Here is a 6,948-nt window from a genome sequence, read left to right as displayed (position 1 = left end):
TTATCCATCCTTCCATCAAGAACCGTATTTTTTATTTGACATGGCATGTAGCTCACTCTTGTGTCGGAATTTGTCATTTATTTCATCAGTTCTCTTACCTTCTGTCCATGTGCATGGCAATGGAGCCATAAAGGCGCTAGGCAACACACATTTGTAAGCATAAGATCAATTTATTGGAAAATTTCTGAATTACTAAATACAGATTGTGATGAAATCTAACAAATAAATACCAGGGATGTGTATAAATGGTCACTACCTTGCTTCTGTGTACAGAGGTACAAAGTGCTTGAAAAAATGCCACTCGAAAGGTTTAGAGAAGACATAGGTTATCTACCATAATTATGTTTGGCTTTATATATTTGTTTAAACTGATGTTTAATCGATATTGCTTCTACAATATTTATTTGCAGCATAATTGATACTATGATAATCTCTGTTGTAGCTTTGTCATGCAAACAAATAAACACATAAAGCATAAGTACACATGTAATTAAATATTTGATGAATTTGAGCAGGTGATGACCTTGGGTCCGTGCCACTACAAAAGCCAGCTCTGCCACGGCAGGCAGTCTGGTTACCATGGGCTACCAGACCCCCACCAACGGGTTGGTTGCTGCAGTATGGCTGGTTTTGGCAATGTCCAGAAAATATTCTCGTCTCCTCGTAGATCCATTGGCCATGGGCCGCTTGTCATTGTCTCTCTCTAACCGAAATTTTTCCTTCCAAGTGTCATTGCTCCCTACTGGTTTATCTCTTGATCATTGTCTGATGTTATTTTTGTTCTGAACTTCCTAAATATTTCGGCACGGTTTTGTGTTGCAAGCAGGATAAAATCATACTATATGACAGTGAGTACAGTTTCATGCCTCATTTTACAGTTCCATGATTCCCTTGGACACAAGGCTTTGTTGGTTTATGGTTGACTGTGTCTCGGTGATGAAATAAGGCATGGTTTTGAGACAGCTTTCAATGGCGAGCGGCTGGACTTCACTAGCTTGCAATGAAGTGAAGTCGACTGGTGAAATTATAGTTTAGTATCTTATGCCTCAATATAGGGCTACGTGGAGGTTTTTTTTGTCACGAAGGATTGCAATAGTGTGGTCATTAAGGTAAACCAATTGCCTAATCCTGGCACCAAGAGCAAATTTTCTTGTAATTTTATTTTTCCAGGTTGATGTTCTAAGATTTCTACTTGATGCTCAGGGTGCTATATGCCTCTTAGTCATATCCATATACCTGGCCATGTAAACCCGCCAGACCATTACATCGACATTATTGATGGCATTATGAAGCCTGAGTCGGGCATTAATGCAAAGCATTTACCAGTTCACTAGATGTTGTGTAAGGGATACGGAGTGCCAAAGCAACATGAAAGATAATCTCGAGGTAATGGGTGAAGAAAGCCCGTAGATCGGTCTAGATCATTTGTTATCTGGATGAACCCCTCATTAGCTCCCTGAAGCAAGGAATAAATTTTTTAGAAGAAACCAACAATCTTGAAATTGTTTGTCGAAACCCAATGATGTGTCCAGAAGAACGCCTGCGATTTTAAAATAACATAAGTTCTATCTCGGAAGGTACATCAGTATTCATAGTGCTTCTTTCAAAAATTTTGAATGAATTCCTAATCATTTAGTACTTCATATATTTCGTTACACGAAATAGTGGCTGCGTGATGGTAGACTGCTTGGGGTTGATTTCCTGATACTAGGTCTATATGGGATCTGCTTGGGTACAATTGTGAAACTCAGCGACCCAACATTCGGAATACCTGGCAATACCATTGCCGTTTGTAAGTTCAATTATTTAGATACCTCCGTGTTGCTGCCATTTTTAATGGGGGAGTTCACTAACTTCACTATCTATTCTTGGTGCACCTCTTATGTGCAAGAATTCAGCTTTAAGGTCATTTTCATTCGAACGGCTTCAATACTTCAGGGAGAGATGTAGCATGAGCATGCTGGCCTACTTTCTTGCCAGGCACAGCCGATCATTTTATCACAGTTTTGAAGCCGATCATTTACCTCTCCATGTTTGACTTCTTCAAAAATCTGAGATCGTCAGTTGGTGAAAATTACACCATAATACTCCCACTTGTATATTGTGTGACCAGGATAGGATACACGTTTGCCATCTGTTTCAATCCTGGCTCATGGTATGCACCATGTATGCTGACTAATCATATTGTGCAGCCTTTTCTGATGACTGGTTGCATGTAGAGAGACTGATCTTGATATTTTTTCGTAGTGTTCTGATACCAGTGGTTCTGACCTTGTTATCCACTCAAAGGACTGCCCCTACATTCCTAAAGATGTTGAGCTATCCAAAGTGGGCGCTGAAGGGCTTCATAATTGTAGACACAAAAAATTTATTAATTTTTTTTCATGAACATTTTCTGTTAAATATTGCACGCACACGCGATATTATCAAATGCATTATAGAAGGTTATGCCTTGTTTGTGTACTTCCATTCATGCTATGTCACGCCCCGTTGCCGCCGGTGAGGATCGGGGCGTGAAGTTGATACAGCGGTTGCTTGTGGTAGCAACCAGACCTGAAGGAGAGGAGGATTTAGACCAGAGGAGGAAGAAGACAGCCGAGGAGAGGACTTGGTTCCATTTCTCCGTTTCTGTTCGATGTCCGTCTCCATGCCAATCCTTCCCTTTTGTACCGCAGGTGTCAATAGTCTGTCCAAGCCATACGGCCCGTGACCCAATAGCATACAGCCCACTTTGGCAGTAGGTGCAGGTGTTACACTCGCGCCCCCTTGAAATGCGGCTTGCCCTCAAGCCGCCGTTGTGCCTACCACCAGGATCCCATGGCACTTGTAAGAACAACAATGCCAGCCTGATAAGAAAATCATGAAACCATGGGCTAGTTCGATCTCTTGCAGCAATTCCCCTTTCTAGTAGACCATGATCAGGAAAGCATGTAACAGCTGATACACCAAGCTGCAATATTGTAGTGTCAAAGGCAATTTCGAGCAAGCCTGAATCACCGATGCCCGTTGAAACCGATATGCATACAAATATCCTGGAGAGTTCAAAGCTGATAACTGCGTACGGGTGGACATAAATCCCATTGTTGCTGAACCATATACCCCTTCCAATGTGCCTCACTATGCCCAGCAGCTCATGTGCAAGTGTGTATAGCTGGGCGTTCTCAACATTTATGTGTGCTCCAGGGTCCCATGGCAAGGTTAAATAAACACCATTTGTAACAGATTTAAACAAGAGCACTGGCTGACTGAGACCCCTTCTTGTCCCATAAGAGTCAATCAGTTGCAAATTTCTCAGTGAATGACTATCAAGTATTTCAGAAAAAATACCACTATCCCACTGGTGTGTGGAAAAATAAGTCAGCTTCCAAACAGATGAGTCCAATAAGTTCAGCAATTTACTTTGAATCGCAAGCATACCATCAGCTGCCTTAGGATTGGTAGTGACCAAGGCCCCATGACTTACATTGCTTCTGAATGCTTGATAGGAAGATGATGCTAATGCTGTTATGTACAGTAAAGATGTGCACGCGGACAATGAATGAACCAGCACAGATGTGGGTCTTGCACCTTCAAGAGTATGATAGAAAAACCTCCCAGTATAACTTGGTTTGCATATCTTTGCAGCAAGAGATGGAGATGCGCGTTGAGTCACAACACATAGAATTTCTGCAGCCTTGGCAAGCACTTCAGGAGAGTCCGATGGGCTAAACCTGTTCGCGACATTTCATGGACAGCTAAATTTCCTAACCACTGTACTGTATCAACATCGTTTGAATATACAGTCTCATCCGCACCAATCAGACGTATCGGCACCTCACTCATTGATGTGATGCCAATCAGGCCATTCAGTTGCACAACTAATTTCGGATGCTCCTGAACATAATTCATATGTGAGGCAATGTTTTGCAGCATCAAATAAATTACCACCTTACTAAAGCAGGCATATAATAATGTGCTGAACAAGCGGCTTTGTCCAGCATCATGAACTTCTTTGACGACATGACGAACATGCAAGTTATTTATTAGTCTGGTACTCAGTGCTCGATCATGGAATCCTGGGCTGAAACCACTCCGACTCCATGGCAGCCATTTATCCATCACCAAATACGAGCTTGGCACGCCATTGTGCCCGGAACGGAAAGCATGTGGAGGCATATTCGCAATTGAGAAATGACTTCCTTCCCTTGTGTTAGTCCATGGGTAACGTGCATGACATTTCCATGGAAGATCATCATGCAAAACTTCATCATCAAAAGCTAGACTCAGGTCCCGGTCAAACTCCAGGAAAAGTGAGAGACCACCAACATGAGTGAGCACCTCGTCAGGCCTGGACACATTCTCAAGAAGCACTGCAACAGACACCTTATCCAAATCCATGAATAGAGAGACACCCCCAACAGCAGTGAGCACATCATCTGCAAACACCTTGTTAGCTGAATCCATATCCAACTCGAGAAAAAGTGACAAGCCTCCAACGCAAGTGATTACATCATCGACAAGCTCTATCAATGTTGTTGCTGCAAATACCGCCTCTGCAGGTTCTACCGAAGGCTCAAGGAACATAGATACACCACTAACATGTGTCGACACCTCTTCGGAAGAATCTACAATTGGCCCTGCCATCTGAGTCCCCAAGTTTCTGTTATTCATTCCTTCGTACTCACTGGTCAGCGCCAACTTCAATTGCACAAACTGCAATTTGATGCTATCTACAAGTTTAACAAGTGTTGGCTCTGTCGGCTGGGAAGTTGTGGCCATCACCTCTTTGGGGCTCACATGCAAACATCTAGTGGGTGTGCCGGGTGATATGTGGCCACTAACATGAACAGCAACAGTCGAGTGATCAGTATCGAGAATGGTTGCCCATGGTGGCAAATCCCCAACACCAAAGTGTGCTTCCACATCATTTATGAACTCAGGCCAATCACTAACCACTTGACGCAACCTGTATGCCTCAAACCACTCCTTGGCTTTACCGTCCATGTGCATTCTGGCAGCAACAACCCACATACACTTATTTATATTGAAGCGGTTGAAGTAATCAAGACATTGGACTCGCCATAGGCCTGGATCGGTGCCATCAAAACGAGGGAAAGCGTTGTTGTGCGTATGGTTGGTGTTGACAGCAGTCACAGCACGAGCACCATCAACCAAACCTTCCTGTGGGCTAGTGAGGACATGACTCGAGCAGCCTGCAAGCGTGTTCGTGGCGGACACACCTGCGCCCTGGGTCATCCCGTTCCCAGCAACACTCAACGTCGTAGAAGGGATATGTGTCGTGCCACTGGCCGGGAACACGACCACGTCAAGGTTGTTGCCAACATTGACATCGGAGCATAGTGTCGAACACCTTGTGCGCGTGACGGAAGCGAGGGTGACATCCGCGTGTAGAGCACCATTAGCCATGACCAGATGTGTGGAGATGAGAGAGGTTGACGAAGACTTGGCCTCCAGCTTCTCCCGTACTCCATCCGGCACGAACAACGACCTGGTGGTGGCTGCAAACGAAGAGGTGGTGGCCGCCTCCCACTCCTGCTCCTTGACGCCCAATCGCTGCGCACAAGAAGCGAGCAACGTGCGTGACTCCTTGAGGCTCGCCCTAATAGCGGTTAGCCTCGCATCCATCCTTGCTCGCGCATCATCCATCGCCTCCACAACCTCAACTGAAACCAAATCCAATCTGGGAGAAAATATTGGGAATTTTTTTTTGTGGGATTTTCGTGGAGGGGAAATGAACCTTGCTCTGATACCAAATTGTCACGCCCCGTTGCCGCCGGTGAGGATCGGGGCGTGAAGTTGATACAGCGGTTGCTTGTGGTAGCAACCAGACCTGAAGGAGAGGAGGATTTAGACCAGAGGAAGAAGAAGACAGCCGAGGAGAGGACTTGGTTCCATTTCTCCGTTTCTGTTCGATGTCCGTCTCCATGCCAATCCTTCCCTTTTGTACCGCAGGTGTCAATAGTCTGTCCAAGCCATACGACCCGTGACCCAATAGCATACAGCCCACTTTGGCAGTAGGTGCAGGTGTTACATGCTAATTTACCGCTCTCTTTTAGCTACAGGTATCCTGGAGTTGGGCTAATAACTAGATGCGGATTGTGATCCTGTCAGTTAATCTCATCATCATGCACGGAAGTATTCATCAGTGAGTACTACAACAAACTGTGAGGTGAGAATATGAATTTGGCATGGCATTTTTATAAGTATACAAACAATTATAGATGTTTAGATTGGTGGATCCTTTCTTGTTATTAACAATAAGGTAGTGCCACCGTACTGAATTGACTTGTAAGATACACGTCGATGTATATTTTCTCTTTCAATATGTATTTATTTAATTGGTTCACTTTCCATATTCATGTTAAACAGCAAGCATCGCTACATAATGTCAACAAATGTTAAGAATGATTGAGAAACAGGTTGATCTGTTTGTATAGTGTAAAAGAAGCGAGGCTGTAATATTTCAGTTTTAGTCTTTGTTCGGCTTTAGTCAGCCTAACCAATTAATTTTATAAGTGTAAATCAAGTTGCAGAGTTATATTCTGAAAATTGAGCAGGTGGATGAGGAACGCTGATGTCATTTTCATATATTATTAGATGTGTGCATGATAGTTATTAGAGATAAAGAAAGCGTGAGAAGGATGTCAGCATTTCTCATTTGCTGAAGGCCGATGAGCACAACAAACATAGAAGATAGAGGAATAGCGAAGAGCCAAAGGTGGGCGTACCTTCACCACTGTAAACGGAAACATAATTTATTTGTTGCTGCTATTTAGAATTTGCCAACATTTTTAATTTGTTGTACAACTTTCTTAGCATATTAGCCGGAGAGATTTATTGCATGGCTATTGTTTCGCACCGTACATAGACTGTCATGTGGTATATTATGTCTCAAAAATATTGAGAAACTACCCAAAAAGATTGATATCAAAGTTCTCAATTATATCA

The 6,948-nt window shown here is 43.5% G+C and overlaps 1 pseudogene; it reads left to right on the top strand.

The window, feature by feature from the left end:
- Positions 1-235: 235 nt before the first annotated feature.
- LOC124647002 lies at positions 236-6,102 on the top strand (annotated as a pseudogene).
- The last annotated feature ends 846 nt before the right edge of the window (positions 6,103-6,948 follow it).

This window comes from Lolium rigidum, chromosome 4 (genome assembly GCF_022539505.1).
Source record: "Lolium rigidum isolate FL_2022 chromosome 4, APGP_CSIRO_Lrig_0.1, whole genome shotgun sequence".
Lineage (NCBI taxonomy): Eukaryota > Viridiplantae > Streptophyta > Magnoliopsida > Poales > Poaceae > Lolium > Lolium rigidum.
The sequence above is the reverse complement of the archived record's forward strand: the minus strand, read 5'-3'. Positions and strand labels throughout refer to the sequence as shown.